Consider the following 20,040-nt stretch of genomic DNA (forward strand, 5'->3'; position numbering starts at 1 on the left):
GGCCACTCATGGCAGGGTGAATGGCAGCGGGCCCAGGTGGTGCAGGGGCTCAGGTGGGCCCGAGTGGGCAGCGGGCCCCAGAAGCAGGATGCCCTTCTGAAGGAGCAGGGCCGGCCCCCAGCGAAACTTCCCAAGGGACCCCGAGTCCCTCGGCTGAGGGGCTTGGGGACACAAGGGCCAAGGGAGAGAAGAACAGAAGAGGAAGGCCCCGGGGCCATCTGCCCTGCACAGCTCCAACCGGCCACTCCCTCAGCCTAGATTTTTATGGATTTCGGCTCTGTCTTTTTAGATTTTAAATTGATGTCATTGATTTGGTAAAGGGTGGGGATACCTGGGAGACAACAGGGCAGAATAGTTTAAGGAAGAACTGTATGGCGGCAAGAAGTGCCTGCTCCCTGGGCCCGGCTTGGACACCACCAGTCCCCGGCCATTATCCAGGCCCTTACCTCAGCTGGAGGTCCCTACATGTGGTTCTATGTCAGCCTTTAATAAAGTCAATTTGCCACCTTCAGTCTTCCTGAGGATGGGGTGCCCTCGCTAATCACTTCTGGTTCACCTTGAACTTTGAGGTGGTTGGTGTGGGGGAGACAGAGCATCCGTAGGTTACACGTGAACTCTTGTTTCCAAGTGCAGCCGGGCGGGGTCAGGTGGGCTGGAGCTGCGGAGGCTGGGAGGGAGGAAGTGTGAACAGAGGGGAGAGATGAGAGGGCGTCTGAGAGGGGAGGTCAAGAATGGCGGGGCAAGAAGAGGCCATGGGCAGGGGCTCTTGTCACTGCTCCTGAGAGGATGCTCGCAGCACCCGGCAGGGAACGCAGGGCTGCCCCGGGGAGGAAGGGGCCAGGAGGCCATGGGGACTGCACTTGAGGCTGGATCGGGGGCGGGGGGAGCCTCGGGGTTACCCAGAAATGTCCTCATCTGCTCCAAAACCAGGGAGCACACTGGGCTGGAAATGGGGGAGGGAGGGGATGATGAGAGACTTCTGAGACACCACGGGCAGTGGCTGGGAGAAGGTCTGGGCAGGCAAGGCTGACTTTGGGAACTCCGCTGTGGTTTTGGTATTTTCCAACTGATGGAGAAGTTGTCTCCTTCCTTGTTGCTCTGCAAGAAAGTAACTTCTTGCTTGATTCGTGGCTGGAGGTGGTATTGGTGATAAACTTACTAATTCTGCTCACTGCCCATGGTGGGAGGAGGGGGAAGTCATGGCTCCCAGCCCCCAACGAGCTTACAGTGCAGCTGGTGCAGCTGGTGAGATAAGAAGCAGCAGACATCAGCGTAGGGGGACCGGGAGGTTGAGATCAGGGCGGGCTCAAGGAGGACTTCTTGGAGGAGGAACAAGTTCAGATGGGGTGAGGGGAAGCATTTCTGAGATTGTAGCTGTGCAAACAAAGGCATTGAGAAGGGATGGAAGTTTGGGAGGATGGGGAGAGACGAGCGGACACTGAAGAAGGACCTGGCAGTGCCACTCAGCAGATTTTCTAAGGAAGGATTGGGAGGTAGGTGGTGGTGGGGGGGGAGAACAGAAGGTCTGAGAGCTGCCCGGTCCCACCAGCCCATCGGCCCTGTGGCTAAGAGCTGCAGAAGCACCCTACTTAGACAGACCCTCGTCTTGCCAGGCCCCCTCCCGGGCTTGCTCAGAACCTGACACTGAGGCCTAGAAACAGGCATGTGGCCGAACCCCACCCCAGGGCCTCCTCCTCAGGGCCTATCTCCTCCTCATTTCTTGCTGAGCAGCAGCTCCTCTAGTGTCCTGCTGGGGAGGGGTGTGTTTGTCACTCCAGGGGGTGACTGACCGGCCAGTAACCCCCCTACCAAGATGGCAGCTTAGCAAGACAGCAGGGCCTTTGTCTGGTCCTGACCCTGCTGGGAGGCCCGGCCAGCCTAAGTTTGCTCAGCGTTAATTATTGACCAGGTGCCCAGGGACAGTGCCCCTCTGGCCAGCTGGATGGAGGGCACTCAGGGCTGGGGCCTTGGCCTTCCACAGTATCAGGTGGGGCTCACTTAGGTCCAGGGAAGGAGAGGACCCCGGCCTTGGGTGAGGATCAAGGAAACCCAATGTTTCCCCCACTGCTCCCGGGGCCCAGCATTAAGTGAGCTGCAGAAAGGACCCAGTCCAGAGTGGCTGAGAGCTCTGTGCGTGGAACTTCCTTATTCTGACCCTCCAGAAGGACAGGAGCGGGTGATAGAAACACCTTTACCCCCAGCAGGAAGGAGACGGAGGATGGACAGAGGGTGAGGTGTGAAGTTCTCTGAGGAGGACACAGCAGGGACTCTTAGAGCCAGTGGCCCCACCCTGTGCAGCACGTGACCGACCACAGACCGTCTGATGGGAGCCACCAGCCTGACAGAGTGTTTGGGGGGATTGATTCATTCAGGGCCAGAGGGAAGAGGGCTAAGGACCCTAGCCCTGGCCCAGCCACCTCTGGCTTCTGGCTCCAGGTAATTCGGGCACGGACTAGGTCTCCAAAGCCAGCTCAGGAGGCCTCAGCCAGGAGCAAGGAGGAAGGTGAGTAGAGGGATGGGCGCATCAAGAGACAGGAGGTAGAGGAGGAGAGGAGAGAGCAAGAGCCATGCTGTTAATGGGACCGCCGGCTCCTGACGCTCCTTAGAGGTGTGAGCGATCCCACTTGGTCATCCTAAAGAGCCTGAGAGCTGGGCCCAATTACTGGTCCCTTTGGACAGATGAGGACACAGAGGCTCAAGTTGGTCCCCTGCCCAAGTCCCAGAGTTGAGGCACAGCAGAGGCGGTCTGACCTGTACAGTTGTCTTATCTGCTAGGGGCAGGGGTGGGAGGCAAGGAGAGGAGAGGCCTCCAGGAAGAGCGACAGAGGAGAATAGGCTGGGGGGGCCTGGGCCCCTAGCTCAGGGTGCCCCCGGGGTGGAGGTGGGTGGGAATCTGGCTCCTTCAGAGACTGATGGCCCCATGTCCTCCCCAGGGGAAGGAGGCCCCGGGGTGGGGTGGGGGGCCGGCCCCTGGGTGTCAGGCAAGTGTGTTGTAGGCCTTGAAAGGAAGGGGCCGCCACCCTCACCCCCCTCCTCAACCCCACCTCCCCTTCCCCTTTGGCTTCACCTGTGAGAAGTCAATATTGATGTTTCATGACCCAGGATAAACACACATTTTTTCCTCCCATGGAAGGGTTATCTGGTCTGGAGGGTTAATCAGTGACGACTGGGGGTGGGGGAAGCACCTTTCCTCTCTGAGAAGAAAGCACCTATTCAATTCAATCCCTCCAGCCTGACCCCTTCCCCCCTCCCTACCCCTCCCCTGCCACCCTGCCCCTCCCATCCACAGGGACTGACCTGGCCCAGCCAGTGGGGAGGGGCAGGACTTTTGGAGATCCGAGGCTGGAGTCTGAGTTTTGGGGGGCGCTATTAAATAGGGTGCATCCAAGGAGAGCATCTTTGAAGCCGTGTGCCCTGTGCACGGTGGTTTTGAGCACAAAACCATCTGTTGGCAGGACTGGTGGCGCCTGCACGTGGCTGCATGGGGCCGGGCAGGTCAGGCAGCGAGACTGTCCCTTGGGAGCAGTGCACAGAGGAAGTCAGACTCATGTCGCAGAGCACACAGAGGCGACCCAAGATGGTGCCAGCTGCTCCCCCAGCACGTGCGCCCGCCCTGACTCACTGCTGTGCGGCCTCACGTGCCTCACCTCTCCTTCCAGGGGTGGGTTCAAGGATTGGGTGTGATCCCGCCAGTACTTACAGTGGGCAGAAAATCAAGTGGCTATAATCCAAGTGGACTGGAGTCTTCTCTGCCTTCTATCCCGAGGGAGTAATTCTCCTCCGGGTGTGACGGCCCTTCTGCTTCGGGAAACATCTCTTGATGGGCCCTGGGGTTCGGAAGATGTAATGCCCCTGCACAGAGCCTGCGGGGCAAGCTGAGAGGAAGCAAGCCTGCACGGGCTGGTGAAATGTGAGGGGAGCAGGGTTGCTGTGGCGCAGGACGTCGGGGTGCCCCTGGCACCGGCATGGGCAGGAACGGAGAGACAGCTGGCCGCTGAGAGCAGGCTGAAAGGTGCAGACCACCTTGTGGGGCAGTAGGAACGATGGAGGCCCCTCTGAGGAGACGGTCCTCGTGGTGGGGACACATTCTGGGGTACTATGTGACCTTGAATGCGATGCCGTTTCCCACCCCACGTGTCATCACTGCCCGTTAGTCCTGAACTGGAAGAGCGTCTGCTGCACGCCTGAGCCTTGGTTCTTGGTACACTGGGCGGGAGGATGGAGGGGACAGGTGTCCGCTCAGCAGGGGCAGGGCCGAGGACCAGCACGAGGGGCATCAGGACCTTGGAGAAGCACACTGCGTCCGGAGAGACAAATTGCCCACCTGGAAAGGCCCCGGGAATATCGGGCACGGGAGGTGATCCCACAAAGCCGGAGAGCTTGAAGACACGCAGGCTAGGCATACACGGGTTACACCGGTGAGGGTGCCTTTTAAACACAAACCATGCCACAGATGTCCCTGGGAATGGCCGAGTGGAACCTATGTAGTCACGGACCCCGGGCTCAGCCCTTGGCTGGGCCTGTGGAAGCTGAAGGGGAGACAAGGTGCTTGCCTCTCCAGGAGTTCTCTCAAAGGGAGACGGGCTGTGGCAGGGGTCAGGTGAGTAATTGTCCCCTCCCGCATCACTGCCTCCCCTTCTCTCTCACTGTGAGAGAGCTCCCGAGTTTTCAGCTGGGCATGTGGCAGCCCAGAAGAAAGACGGTGTTTCTCAGCGTCCCTTGCAACTAGGCATAGCCACGTGCCCGCAGAGAGGCAGACGGACTTGTAGACTGCACATCGCCCTAACCCCTCCCCCCTTCCAGGCCACTGGAACGAGACATTGGGGGCGAGCCAGGCTGGACCATGTGGACGGGGACACCCTCCCAGGACGGCGGAAAGAGACACAGGAAGCCCAGCACCCCGGTGACTTCGCAGAGCAGAGCCTTGGGCTCTCTCAGGAGAGAACGATGTACTTCCATCTTGTTCAAGCTGCTGTTATGTTTGGTCTCCCGGTTAGAGTTAGAGCTGCCAAAACCTATTCCTTGACTAACTGGGACGTAGAGTGCTGGGATAGAAAACATTCGTGTGTGGGACACTGGCTTCCCAGTCAGGCGGGTGGACGCATATTGGCAGACTGGAAAGTTGGTGTCCCTTTTTGTGCTCTGGAAGATCTGGTAGACCTGTCATCTGTGAGTGATACCGTGATAAGAAGACCACACGCCCTCTGAATGGCGAGGGCTGATGGCTTCCTGCTTCTTTCAGCAGATTCCCAGAAAAGACCGAGGAGCTCAGGTGTGATTAGTCAGTCGGTAAGCGGCAAAGGAAGGCAGTACGCTCTGCTAAGGGCGCCTCCTGCCGCTGCCTGCAGTCTGGGTTTGGTAACTTGGAGCCCTGCAGGGCGCTGAAAGCCAACTGCTTCTCTACCCCAAATGGAAGGGGTGACCTAAGTTGGCTTTGAAAAGACAGCCTCAGTAGGAGTTAAGACTATGGCCCTGAGCCTTTCCCAAGCTATCCTGGTTAAGAACTTGCTCTCTGCCAGGCAATGGGAGCCAGCCCGGCAGCCAAGATCAGATTAAGGGTGTTGCCTTCCCACCCAAGCCTATTGTCTCAGATGGCCTGAAGATAGCAACCAGGAAGCTAAGAGAGGGGTCTGGGCAGAGCTCAGAAGCCAGTAAAAATACAGCCAGAGTTTTCAGCCTGACAAACTCTGTCGGGACAAGACCTTTGGCTGGAGTTACCTGCATATGGAACCGACTAGAAGCAAATAGCCCGGAAGCCTGAGAGAGGCATATTCTTTAATGCCCACTTCAGAAGTGATTCAGATGTGACTATGGAAGATCATGACCCTACGAAGAGCCTCCCAGAAGGCACAGCCAGGGGCCAAGGAGGACAGAGACCAAGGGGGTTACTGCTAGAAAACAGAAGGGTAGGAAGTCTTTCTAACTTCCAACTGGCCTCATTTAGTAGTTGCTATGGACTCATGCCATCTGCATAGTTTCCACTGTTTTCTTTTCTGAGTAAGGGTTGTTGTTGTTTAATTGTGGTATGTGGTTCTTGTTCCATCTTCGTGTATTGGAGGAGGTGGGAGGGCAGGGAACTTGCCTTTTAGTGTGTTGGTCTCCAGGCTGCAAGTAACCACCTCCAGACCTGATTGAGGTGTTGGGTGCAAGACAGCAGGGTACTTGGGGCTGTTGGCCTCAAAAGGTGGGGTTAGAGTTTCCCACGTGAAGGAGACGGTGATCACAGATAATTGGGTTGCTGAAGGGGTGGACTGTGCCAGAGGTTGCTAACTGAACCCAAGACCCATTTTCCCCTTCCCTCTCATGATCACCTGACTTTTAGTGACGCCCCTTGCCACCTTGCCACCCAGGATAAAACTACGTTTCCCGGTCTCATTTGAAGTGTTTGTGACAAAGCAACTAAGTTTTGGCCAGTGGGATGTGAATAGAGTGTTGGTACAAGGTCTGGATCATACTGTGAGAGGCCCAAAGTACTTTCTCGTCCCCTTTCCCCTGCCTGATGGCTGGAAGGCAGAGATGTTAGGCAGCCATGTTGGTCCACGCACATGGGGCAAAACATTAAGGGTGGTGGATCCCAACAGCGCAGAGCCGAGCCAGCATGCCGGTGAGGACTTTTATGTGAGGGAGAAATAAACTTGCTCAAACCACTGGTATTTGGGGGGGTGGGTTGGTTTTTTTTCTGTTTATTTGTTTCTGTTAAAGCCGCGGAGCCTCTCAGTGACTGTGGAGGCACCCCCATCACTGCAGTACAATGGAGTACGTCGTCTAGGAGAGGCACGCGTAAGGTGCCGCGGAAGCAAGAGCCCTTATTTCTGTTCGGGGGAAATCTGGGAAGACTCCCAAGAGGGGATGGTTGAAATGAGTCTTGAAGGATGACAGACTTTTTCAGATGCACAAGTGAGGTGAAAGGGAAGGCCATCCTTGATAGCTGGACAGTTTGAGCAAAGGCTCAAAGTAGCGAAAGCACCTGACGAATGGTTCAGATACATAAAGAGAGGGGCAGTCCGGGGAGATGGGGCTGCTGGGGTAGATGGGGCTAGCTGTGAAGGACCTTGAACGTCATGATAATGGCGTTTAGACTTTGCCACTTGGAACCGCTGAAGGGTTTAGCAGGGAAGTACCATGATCTCATTTTTGTTTTGTTTTCAAAAAAAGATAAATCTGGCAACAGTGTGTAAGATGGATTTAGAAGAGAGAGCTTGGGGGCAGAGGGAAGGAATTCTGTAAATATAAGTCAATTCTGATTTTCCCACAGAAACAGTATTACAATAGAGGATTACGCTTCTGGCCAAGGGTCTAATATACACATTTTTATAGAACTGACTACAAAACCAAACCCAAGTAGCGATAATGGTATACCCATAATCTGTACATTACAAAGTTTCTAAATAGCATATGAATAATTAAATAGGGCCACACAGTAACCAACCACATAGATGAGACAACCTCAGTCTCATTTCTGCCTTTTAAGAAATTTATTGTATCACAAAAGCAATCTCTGTTTATTTTTTAATGGATTTATTGAGGTATAATTGACCTGTAATGAACTGCACATTTTAAAAGTGTGCAGTGTGATAAGTTTTGACATGTTTATACCCCCTTGAAACCATTGCCACAGTCAAGAAGACAAACATGTCCATCACTCTAGAAGCTTCCTCCTATGTAACTCCTTCCTCCCACCCCTTCCCCATCTCCTCCATCCTTAGGCAATCAGCCACCTGCTTTCTGTCACTAGAGATTAGCTTGCATTCTCTGGAATTTTATATCAATGGAATCATACAATATGTACTCTTTTTTGTCTGTCTCCTCTCTCTGAGCATAATTGAGACTCGTCCATGTTACAGTATGTATCAATAGTTAGTCCCTTCTTGATGCTGAGTCATGTTCCATTGTATAGATATACCGCAGTTTATCCGTGGCCCTAGCGGTGGACATTTGGGCTGTTTCCAGTATTTGACTATTACAAATAAAGCTGCTATGTGCATTCATGAATAAGTCTTTGTATGGACATATGCTTTCATTCCTCTGGGTAAATAGCTAGGAGTGGAACGGCTGGATCACACGATAGGTGTATGTTTAACTTCTTAAGAAACTGCCAACAAGTTTTCCTAGGTGGCTGTACCATTCCGTATTCCCTAATAGCGATGTAAAAAAGTTCCAGTCGCCTGGTATCTTCCTTAGCTCTTGCTGTTTGCAGCCATTCTAACTGGTACGTAGTGGTGCCTCTTCCGGCATTTTCATTTACATTTCCCTAATAACCAACAAGGCTGAGCATCTTTTATGAGTTTACTTTTTATCCATGTATCTTCTTTGATGAAGAGTCTGTTCAAATTTTTGGCCTGTTTTTAAATTGGGCTGTTTATCTTCTTGCTAATGAGTCGTAAAAGTTCTCTATATACTTTATATACTTGAAACGGACTGCTTCAAGTACCACTTTAATATTTGCTTTGCAAGTGTTGACGAATTTAATCTTCTCGACACCCATAGGTAGGTACCATGCTTTTCCTTCACTTACAGATGAGAAAGGCGTGGCACAAGAAGGTTGAATAACCAGCCCAAGTTCGTGCTTTGCCGGAAACCGATCTGCAGGATTGATCCCCGAGACCCGGACCCCGGAGCAGCCTGGGCTTTCACTGTGATGTTACACCGCCTCTCTGTGCGTATCTTGTTCTTGCTTTAATCCTGCAGTGGCTCAGAAAGTGCAAAAACACTCACACCAGAGTGGTGGCATTTGGAAGTCCTCTTCTGGGGAGATTTTCATGGCGAACTTTTGAAGAGACTGAGGCAGGGGCCAGTCCCATGGCTGGGTTGATCACAGGCTCAGGGACGTTATCAAGGTTCTTTCGACTAAAATGCTCACTATCCTGTCGGATTGAATGAATTACATTATAAATCTTTTTTAATACTTTGTGATACAGCCATCTGAATGTCTCATCCATTTCATTTGAGTCTTAGTATTCATAATGGCCATGGCTGTAAGAGATACCGACCAAATGACGGGTGCGCATCATGCGTTGTGCCCGTTCAATCACGACGGTTGTAGTTCATTCCCATCCAGCCATTTTGCGATTTAATTGACATTTGGCTGGTGAATTTCCACCTTTCCTGATCTGAAACAGTTACTCCTGCAAAATAATTGGAAGGTTTTGTGTTTTCATATTTTTAACAAATGTGTTCAAAATTCTCTTAAACTCTTCATTTGAAAAATTTTCCAAGCTTAGATTGAATTTTTAATAGGTGACATATTTACATGGTTTTCAGTAAAACTTATGATGGAAACATTTCCAAGTAATTATTTTCAAAACGCTCTCTTCTTAGCTTACATTTTATTTGAAAAAAAGCTGTTCCTCTCTTACTTATTGTTTAAATATTCCCTACAGCTGGATAGGATGGATTAATTTGTTTGAATTATCTGCTGGGATCACACGCTACTAATAGTCGCTTATGGTAGAAAAGGTCAGAGAAGCTAGAACCTACTCATATTTCTATGAAAGAGAAGTGCCCGAGTCATCCTTAAATTTGATTCCCAGAGGACCCGTGGGCTAAGGAAGAGTTTCCTATGATAGCCCTCTCGTTTACAAAGTATGCAAATATTCTTGTCTCAGGCATCGTTTTTATGAAACCAATCACGCTGATAACACACGGGAGCACTTGCACGGCGATAACTGAAACCATTCCTTGAATGTGGGGTCAGAGTGGGAAGGGTCCCCCAAATACCGCACACAGAGGTGCTCACCCTCAGCCTCGGGATTCCTAGATAACCTTCCGGGACTTGGGACGGCCTGAAACTGGGACCGAGGGAGGGCACTGTCTCAATCTACTTATTAAATATTGGATAAGTCTTAAATATCTAGATTAAAAAAACCAAACAACACCTGACTCGGTATTTACACGCCTCACCCAAAGGGTCACATCTCACACTTTGCTTTGGAGACCAAGATCTAGGGAGGAAGTTTGTGCAGGACCAGCTGAGAGATGCCTGCCTGCGGGTTGGACTGTGAGGGCAGGAGGAGGACTCCTTTGGGGGAATCACAGCTTTTCCTTCGAATTAGAAGGAAAACCCAGGCTCCCAAGCTCCTCAGCAAAGGGGACCATCTAATAGGGGCACACATCACCTTGTCCTCTGCCCCCTCCCCCTTGGCCACCCCTCAGAGGGGTCCTTTGAGCCATGGACAGTGGGGAGAGGGCACCAGAGGTGGGATGGGGCTGCCCGTGCTGTGGGGCATTTTCTCTGGGGGGCTCCCTGGTGCCCCTCTCCCCAGAAGGGGCCTCCCGTTAATGGCCGGTTGAGGGGTGGGGACCGAGCTGCAGGCAGCTGCTGTGGGTGTTGGTAGGGAGCAGAGCCCTAATGTGGGGCCTCATGACCCCAAGGCTGGAGTCACCCCAGGAGGCAGGACCTGGCAAAGGGCTTCTCTTCACTGCTGCCAGGTTTACAGAGCCTTGCGCTTGGAAGATCCTCTGTAAATATTTGTCGAATTCACTTGAATGGAGTTGAAATCTCATTTCCTGATTCCAGCAAGATTGGAAGTGCAGGCTGGGTGGGCTGGGCTATGATTTGTTCGGGGGTTGGTGGGGAGGGACGCAAGGCCCGTTGGGCGGCTCAGCCCGGGGGCGGGGGGGTGGGTGGGTGGAGGTCTGGAATTGGGAAGAGCTTCAGCCATTCCTCCCTTTTGCCTGCCGCTACTTGTCTGACGGTGCCCAACCCAGATGAGGGTCCCTGGTCATCTTGGATGCAGGGAAACTGCAGGAGGGAGAGGCCAGGAGGGACAGGGAGGAGCCAAGTGAAGAGGACAGCCATGTCCAGAGCGCTAGGGAATGTGTGTGCATGTGTGTGGAAGCTGAGTTTCCACTGGACAGTCTTGGTCCTGATCTTCCAGGATTTTCCTCCCGAGGAAGCTTCAAGCCAGTTCAGCCCTCCCTGGCCTGGAGCGTAGGGAATGCGCCTGATTTTGACAACGGGGAAAACCTGGGCCCCTGTGCTCCCACGTGCTCAGAAGCATGCACACACCTGCAACAGTACTTGCAGACTCGCCCAGCCAGCCCCAGGCACACGTGTGCCGCCACGTGCACACATGCTTGTCTGCACTTGGTCAGACCCACTGGTGTGAACACACGTATGTGCACCTCCAGAGACTGCCAGTACCCCCCAGACACATGTCATCCCTCAGGCACAAAGAGCCAGCCCACAGGTCCCACTCAGAGGGACATGAAACAGACGGGGTCCCCGGGGCTGCATGCTTCTCGGAGGCTGGTGTCCACCCAAGTCAGAGCCACGCATACAGCTGCTGGCGTGACACAGGCTCCCATTGTGCTGCCAGGCACAGGGGGACAATGAGGGCCTGTTTCCTCCAGCTCCCCACAGCACTGCCCAGCAGCCCGGGACCTGGGAGCCCAGCAGGCTGGGGCCTGGGAGCCCAGCCGCCTGTTTCAGAGGATTGGGGAAACTCCCCAGAGGACATGTTCCGCATGAGGACTTCTTGGGGAACCCCAGGCTGAGGGACCCAGAGAGTGGGAAGGGAGATTTGGGATTTGCCCTTGTCCTGCCTGGGGCGGGCGCGGACCCTTGCAGGTCTAGGAGGGGAGTTCCGATGGCTCACCAGACCAGCACGTGGCCACTCTGTGTGAGTCTGAGTTTTCAGAGTGTGGAGGCTGCAGCCTGCAGGCCACGTGACCCTCCTAAGGTCCCCATGACCAAAGCCACTGTCATCACCGCATTTTTGTTTGGACATCTTCATTACTTTTTCTGGCATTTCTCCCCAACAGGTGTTTACCCATCGAGGCTCTGACTGCTGGTGGAGCACTTCCTGGGCACAAGGCCCTTCTCTGAGCACTGGGGCGGACCGCTTCTCTCCTTTTAGTCTCTGTGACAGATTTGCGTAAGTCTTGAGTTCCGGGCGAACTGAGTTTTCTTGCTTTCTTCCAAATACAAAGCCTTTTCCTTTCTTCCTGCTTTTTGCTCATTCACATACTAACAAACGCAAAAACATTTATTGAGGATAGACTTACAGACAAAATAATGTGGTATTTTTATTCATTATTATTAGTATTCATTGTTTACCTAAAATTCACATTCTACTGGGCATTCTGATTTTTATCTGCTAAATTTGGAGACCCTACTTGAGCACCAAGTGTGAGCCAGATCCAGGGTCTGCCCTCAGGGAGCTCCAGTCTAACAGGGAAGACTGACAAGTAACACATCCCTACCACAAGGACGGGTGGAGCTCTTATAGGGAAATTTCAGGGTACCGTGGGTGCTCGGGGAAGGGGAACCCAACCTGGCCTTGGGAGGTCCGAGAAGCCTTCCTGGAGGAAGGGCACTTAAGTCTGACTTAGTCTGTTCAGGCTGCTATAACAGAATACCAGAGACTGGGGGGGCTTATACACAACAGAAATTTATTTCTCACAGCTCTGGAGGCGGGAAGTCCAAGCACAAGGCACCCACAGATTCAGGGTCTGGTGAGAGCCCCCTTGTTGGTTCACAAACAGCCGTCTTCTGGCCGTGTCCTCACATGGCAAGGGAGCTCTCTGGGGTCTCTTTTATTATAAATTATAATAAAAGTATAAATTATTATCAATGGGTACTAATCCCCTTTATGACAGCTCCACCCTCTTGGCCTAATCACCCCCAAAGGCCCCACCTCCTAATGCCATCACACTGGGATTAGAATTCCAGCATATGACTTTTGGAGGGACACATTCAGTCCATGACAAGACTTAAAAATTAAGTGGGGAGAAAGCCACAGGGAGCACTGCCGTGTGAGAGATGAGGTCCAATTCCATGCAGTGGCCCAGGAAGCCCCACGTTTACATGGCTGTCTGCCGGGTATGGTCAACTGGGAAAGGGCTGAAGGTGTTTGGAGGCCAACATGCCAGTGCGTGGAGCCTCTGCTTTCTATCAAAGCCTGAGGCAAAGGAGGACCCATGCTGACAGATTGAGTGCTTGGTGCTCAGAAGGAGAAAGGGCATGGGTCACTTGGACCTTGTGCCAGGGACATCCTCCCTTCCACCCGATAGCCCCCCAGCGGGGGCCGAGGCAACCAGGCGGTGGCTGGATGTGAAGGAGGGGCTGTGGCCAGGCACAGAGCTGAGCGTGCATACGTGTGACCACCGACAGCTTCGAGAAGCGACCAGGCGCCTGGATGCGTGACATCTGTTATTGTCTCGCTCCCGTTTGGGTTTGCAGGACTAGGGCGTCAGCTTCGGAAACACCCAAGTGTGAATCCTGACTCTATTCCTTACTTAGCCAGATCATCTCCACGGAGTTCCGTAACCTCTCTGAGCCTCAGCTTCCCTCTTCGTAAAAGGGGAAAAATTCCACCTAAGCTTACCTTAAAACAAAACAAGCCGATGAATTAATGGGACAAGGCTAATTCTGCGAGGTTGGTAAGAAGATTGAATGACATGATGTATATAAGAAGACAGGCACGGAAAAGCCTCCATAAAGGGGTCATTTTCTACCCCTCCAAGCACCATACCTGCTAGTCACATGGCAGTCACCACATGAAAAACAGCCACAACAACATTTATATAATGCAAAGCAACCAGTTAGATTTTTCTAAGTTATTCTTACTTAAAGACAGAATATAGTACTCTTTTTTCCTATCCCAGTGAGCTTTTCCTGTGATTACAGTTTTTCCTAAAAAACAAAACAGAACTATTTTTCCTAAAGTAGGAAGCATTAAGACTTGTTACTCATTCGTGGTTAAGATTTAAAGAAGTACGAGTAAAATTAAATAATTGACTAATTAATTAATTTTTTGAAAAACAAACAAATCCAAAGATCTGGGCACAGTCTGCATTTCCATCACCAAGTTTCTACTGATAATCAACGACCACGGAAGCTGCTTTCCTTGTTGCGATGGAAGCATTTCTCTGGGGACTGTTGCCAGAACCCTCGGGAAGCAGTGGGCCGTCTGTAGCTCTTCCTGGGCCCACTGCAGGAGCTACCCCAAGAGGAGAATTGAATCTGGGGATCGGTTCTGCTAATCCCAGGTAAGCCTGGTTTCCCTGGGCCCTGCATCCTCTGGCCCCTGCTTTGCACGCCCCGGAAGGCCTCCGTTATGGACTGAAAGTTAGGGGCCCCTGAATTCACACACTGAAGCCCCCACCACCCGGTGTGGCTGTACTCGGAAACAGGCCCTCTGAGGAAGGAATTGAAATTCCTTGAGGTCAAGGGTGGGGCTCCACCCAACAGGACTGATGCGTTTGTTAAGAAGAGGCAGAGACGCCAGAGATGGGTTGCTCTCATTGTGTACCCGCCGGGAGGAAAGACCGCGCCAGCACGGGGTGCACAGGCCGAGGTCTCCGAGCCCTCTCCTCAGACACCGAATCAGCCAGCACCTTGATCTTGGACTTCCAGCCTTCAGACACGGCAGACATACATGGCTGTTGCTTGAGCCACCCAGGGTGTGGTCTGTGCCGGCGGCCCGAGTGGATTAATAAGCCGCTCTGTGTCTCCCCGGCCTCGCCGGCCCTCGGCAGCTTTGTCTCAGACCTGCGCCCGGGCGCCCCACGTACAGACACAGGACGGGAGCTCACCCCACGGCCCTCCTACTCGGTGGGTTACCCCAGCAACCGGGCTCCCACGGCAGTCCCCTTAATCAACCTCTGATCTTCCTTGAATGGGTTTCTTTGCTCACTGCTCCGAGGGCAGCGGAGTCTATGAACTGACATGTTCCAGGGACTTTTCATCCTCAAAGTGCTCTTTTTTTTTCCAAATCTGTGTTTTAAAGCGTGCCCCAAATGGCACGGCAGCGTTTCATATGGGGATCTCGGTTACCATCTGCAGAGCCCTCGCTCTGTGTTCTTGTTGGGGGGGTGGGGGAGATGGGAAGGACCCCGCCCCAGGCTGTCTCCTCTGGGCTGCCGTTCCTTGGCTCATGCTCTTCCTCTCGGAGCTGCCTTCCCCACCTGCTGTTCACTGGCCAGCCCAATCCTTGCTCACCGCCCCCGCTTGGGGCCATCCCTCCTTTCCCACATGTTACCTCCCGGGTTAGACAGTCTGCAGCCTCACCTGTGGTTGACCAAGGGCCAGTTCTGTGCCCTCACGCGGGCATTGTGCTCAGCGCCTACCTTCCTTCTCTCTTTCCATCCTCAATGGTAAACCCTCTCTTATCATCCCCGGTTTACAGGTGAAGAAACTGTGGCTCACTGAGAAGAAGTTCCTCTCCTAGAACCAGCCAGCCGGGGAAGGAGGTGGATTCACACCGTGTCTCCCGATAATGAACTGCATCCCTCCTCCCCGCTCCCCGCACTGTGCCCGGCTCTCCATGCCCCTGCTAACCCGTCATCCCCGAGCCATTGCCCCCTTCGCTCTGTCTGGCGCACCATTTGCTCCCCTGGCTACCGGTCTTCTGGACTCTTTATTTTCGTTCCACTAGGACATCACCCCGAAAATCCCCAGCACCCATAAACAGCCTGCACAGGTGGACCCTCAAATATATTGGGTGAAGAAACAAACTATTTCAGGACGCCTGCGTGGCCCCGTCACTTAACCGTCCAACTCTTGATTTTGGCTCAGGTCAGGATCTCAGGGTCATGAGATCCACCTTGGGCTCTCAGCTGAACGTGGAGCCTGCTTAAGATTCTGTCTCTCCTCCTTCCTCTGCCCCTCCCTCCCTAAAAGAAAAAAGAAAAGAAATAAAAGAAGAAAAGAAATGAGTTCTTTTTTCCCAACTAGGAAACAGAACGCTGGTGCCTGACTTCTGCCCCTATACCATAGCACCCAGCATGGGGCCGGGCACACCGTGGGACATTCCTGAGGGTCCTACTCCTGCCTCCAGCTGCTTGTTACAACCCCCCCAGCTGAGCCAGATGAATACCCCTGACCCCCACCCCCACTGCCAAAACTGACTTTTGCCATGTTTGCTAATATACCTTTTTTTCTCCCTTCGGAATCAACATTAGCTTTGCCAGGTCCCTTCCCTCGGCCTGGTAGGGATGGGGTAAGAGCATCTGGACAAACTTGGGGTGTGCTTTCCTTGCCTTGTCAGAACAGCAGCTCCTATCTGGCTGGCAATGGGCTGGGAGCCAGACCCCAACAATGGAGGCCTTGTGAGCTGGCCCCTGGGTTATGCTGGGAGCCCGCAGTTTAGCACACACACAGCCCTTTCTGGTGCCACCTTCTTATCTCCTGCCACGGAGCCCTTGCCAATGCCGAGGCTGCAGCCCCACCCCTGTAATTGCGTGTCCCGATAGAGCATTCCTGGGCTCCGGCCACCCCACCGTTAAACATTGACTTAGGATGCGGGGAGCAGTCACCACAGATCATGGGAGCTCCTAACTGCAGGGTCCCCACCGGGGGGTCCCGCACTTCTCCTCCCAGGGGTCCTGGGCTGACTGAGAAAGCTACAACATGAGGCAGGCGGCCTTGGCTTCCCAGACCGCTGAGTGAGTGTGTTGTGAGAGCCCCGGGCCCTTTGGGAAAGGAAGGTCTTTCCCGCCTCCCCCTTCTTTCTCAGGCTCTCTCCCTGCGTAGGCCCAGCCTCTCTTCTCATCTTCCTCTTTCTTCCTGGGTCTGTCCCATGGCTCAGGTGGAGGCTCTGCTGTGTCCTTCCCATGCAGGACTTGAGCCCTCTGGGAAAGCTAGGGTGTGGTAGGGGGAGCAGCTGGCTCCAACCCCCTCCCACCTGCCCCAACATCACCCTCCTGGCTTCGGCAGGCCCCTAGGGCTGTGTGCTCCAGACGCAGGGAGGACGTGCTGGGGTGGGTCACTGGCAGACCCCTGCTGTCCCAGGACTTCCAGTTTAGAGGAGGACACAGGTTCCCAGCAAGTCTTCAGGTGGCCAGTGTCGTGGTAAGTGACAGGGGAGTGCTGACAGGGGACTCGCCCAGTGGAAACAAGCACTGGATACTTTGCACTGGGGCCCATTTGTTCCACGTACACCTCCGGTATGGTGTTACCCGCTGTGTCATTGACCTGGTGCGGGAGGGCGCCTCTGGTTGCCGTGTGGAAAGCAGCAGCAAGAGGGAGAGTGAACATGTGGAGCTGGGGGTTGGAACAGCACAGAAAGAGGTGACGGGGGGCGGGCGACAGGCTGGCAGTGGAGACGATGGAGAAAAGGAACTGATTCCAGGCCGACTGGACGGTAGACTCGGAAGGTGTGGGTAGGGAGGCGGGAGGCAAGGGAGGCGGTGTCTGGCCTGAGCCGCTGGGTGGATGGGGGAGCCATTTCCATATGGGAAGAGTGGAGACAGCACATATTTGAGGCTGGGAGGGGAACCAAGAGTTCAGCTGAAGCACGTTACATTTGCGATGTCCAGGAGATAACCCAGCATCAGTGTCCCTTCCTGACGCGTCACAGAAGCTCATTCCCCACGGCACGTGTCTCTGGTTGGACTGTCACTCACATGGCTCCACTCCCCCAGTGCACAGCAGGGCATGACCTCGGGTGGGACAGTCATGGCACCCACCACCTGGACACAGAGACTGGTCTTGGAGTGGGCACACAGCGCTCAGGGTCACTGAGGAAGAGGGGGCTGCAGTCTTCTCTTGAGTCTGTGAGCCATAAGGAAAGGGAAGGCTGGAGCTGTCGTGGCTTCTTGGCCACCACATGGAACGAGGCAGCCCGAGAATGAAACCAGCCCTGGAAAATGGAGTCAGGAAACGGAGAGAAGCTGAGTTCTGGTAACATCGTTTGAACCTCTGGATCCATCCACGTTTAAAGTCAGATCCGCTGGGGCGCCTGGGTGGCTCAGTCGTTAAGCGTCTGCCTTCGGCTCAGGGCGTGATCCCGGCGTTCTGGGATCGAGCCCCACATCAGGCTCCTCCGCTCGGAAGCCTGCTTCTTCCTCTCCCACTCCCCCTGCTTGTGTTCCTTCTCTCGCTGGCTATCTCTCTCTCTGTCAAATTAATAAATAAAATATTTAAAAAAAAGTCAGATCCGCTTTTTTGATCCATTACGTAAACTAATAAAATCTTTTGATTTCCCTGGAAGCTAGTTTGAACACTCTGCCTGCCACTGAAAGACAAGGCGTAAGAGTCGCACAGCATCTCGGAGGAGACGTCAGTCAGGTGGGCCTCCCGGAGCAGAGACAGATGCCAACGTGGAGGAGGCCAGGTGCTGAGGAGGGACAGCCAAAGGGGACAATGGCTGGAGAGGGATACGGAATCCAGGGACATGTGACAGGATCTCCCAAATGATTCCCGTATTCACTTTTGTTTTCTTTCTCGAGTTTTTAGCTAAGCACATGGCCCTTCCAGGTGAGTGCGGCCATGAAGCTAGGTCTGGCCCAAGAGATGTGCGTGCTAGTGTTGTGGGGGCTCTCCATTTCCCACCAGATGGTGAGAGCCATTGGAGCTCCAGTGCACAGCGTGGCCGTGGACACTGGTGGATACTGTCCAATACCTGGTTCAAAACCAAGGCACCCCTTCCCCCAATCACCAAGAGTGTTGTCTGCTCGTCCACAGTTCAGTTGAGTCTTTCTCTAGAAACTGCTTTGCCCAAACTTATGCCTCCTCCCTGTGGGGATCAATGGGGGTCTGCATCCAGTGATGGGTGGGATGACGAGCCCAGCTCCCGGTCTCCATGGAGACAACTTGGAAGGCCACCCCAGCTCCAGTGCTCCCGTGAGGCTGGCTGGGTCCTCTGTGGTGGTTACATCACCCTTGCCCAGTCTTGCTTCCATCCTCCCTTCCACGGGGGTTTATCCCAAGAGCACCCCCCCAAAACACCTTTCTGCAAATCTCCGCCTCTGAGTCCGCTTCCTGAGCAATGCAGCTCAGGACGGCAGCTGTCTTACACTGTGACGGGAGCAGCCTGTAGACGACAGTGACGTCAACAGCACAAGAAGCTTGAGTCTTTCAAATCCACCAACTACTGTATGAGCCCTGGACCGTCAACTTCCACGGTAGAAAAACAAACTCACAATGGCGTTTGAGGTCTCTTTGTGACGGCGGTCTAGACACGTTCGGACTGATGCAGGATTTGTTATCAAGAAGTAGAACGTCGGTGTGGCAAAACCGTAAGCACGAGGCCCTGGGTTCTTGTCAGACAGCGGGCCCGAAACTTGAGGTTGAAAAGCTGAGGACGTGTTACGTGAACCAGTCGGTAACACTAACTCCTGCAGTATTTTGGAAGACAGTTCACATGTCTATGGGGCCTCTGGTTCTAGAGCAAGGGGTTGGACAAGGTCCACATGTCGGTGGGGACAGTCGTCCTCGCACATTTAGCAATGTCCTCATGAGACATACGCTCAGAATAGATTCAGCAGTTGGTCAGCAGAGAAGAAAGTGAATGGAGCTCCGTGAATGGAGACCCTCTGTCTGTGGCCGGTCATCTAAGCTGGCAGAGAGTCCAGTATTTGAAGCTGCCATGTGCCGAGAAAGTCAACTGCTTTTGTACCCCAAACTGAAGCGACGACAGGAGGGGGCCGTCAAGAGGCAGCTTCCCCAGGAGGTAAGACTGTGGTCTGAGCCTTTCCCGACCAGCTCAGTGAAGAATGCCCCACCAGACAAGAGTCAGTCCAGCGGTCCAGGTCACAGGAAAGGTGTTGCTTTTGCCCTCGGGCCTACTGTGTTAAGTAACCTCACGAACTATCATTATGTTAAGAGAGGGTAGAATGGACTTGGTGTACAGGCTGGTAAGTAAATATGCATAAATCTTCAGGCTTAGGAACTGGGTCTAGATCAGCTTTTTGGGTGGGGTTACTTGTGCATGGAACAGACTGGAAGTAAACTAATTCTCTTAAAATAGTTTTATTGAGATTCAGTTCACATACGATGAAGTTCACCCTTCTAAAGTGTTTTAAAGTGGTTTTTAGTATATTCACAGAGTTGTGCAACCACCACCACTAGCCAGTTCTAGAACATTCCCATCACTCCCAAAAGAAACCCTGTACCCACTGGCAGTCACTCCCCATTCCTCTCTCCCCCAGGCGCTGGCAACCACTAATCCACTTTCTGTCTCCATGGGTTTGCCTATTTCTGGACATTTCATGGAAACATAAATCATACAAGATGTGGCCTTTGTGTCTGGCTGCTTTCATCTAGCGTAATGTTTTCTCGTTTCGTCCGTATAGTAGCGTGTACCAATATTTCAC

The 20,040-nt window shown here is 53.3% G+C and overlaps 1 long non-coding RNA gene across 5 annotated transcripts in view; it reads left to right on the forward strand.

Annotated features, from left to right (window-relative positions):
- LOC123776052 (uncharacterized) overlaps positions 1-20,040 on the forward strand; it is a 62,936-nt gene that overhangs the window by 37,999 nt on the left and 4,897 nt on the right. Inside the window, exons 1-5 of one of the 5 annotated variants that reach the window (XR_015725150.1) lie at positions 1,969-2,503; positions 8,518-8,656; positions 11,764-11,876; positions 15,132-16,795; positions 17,263-18,092. This is a non-coding gene — a long non-coding RNA (uncharacterized LOC123776052). Of the gene's footprint in view, positions 1-1,968; positions 2,504-8,517; positions 8,657-11,763; positions 11,877-15,131; positions 18,093-20,040 lie in introns of those variants that run through there. The other 4 variants (XR_015725152.1, XR_015725151.1, XR_006775259.2 and 1 more) reach the window with 4 other exon arrangements.

The sequence above is a fragment of the Ursus americanus genome, chromosome 7 (assembly GCF_024610735.1).
Source record: "Ursus americanus isolate L20-20 chromosome 7, mUrsAme1.1.p, whole genome shotgun sequence".
Classification (NCBI taxonomy): domain Eukaryota; kingdom Metazoa; phylum Chordata; class Mammalia; order Carnivora; family Ursidae; genus Ursus; species Ursus americanus.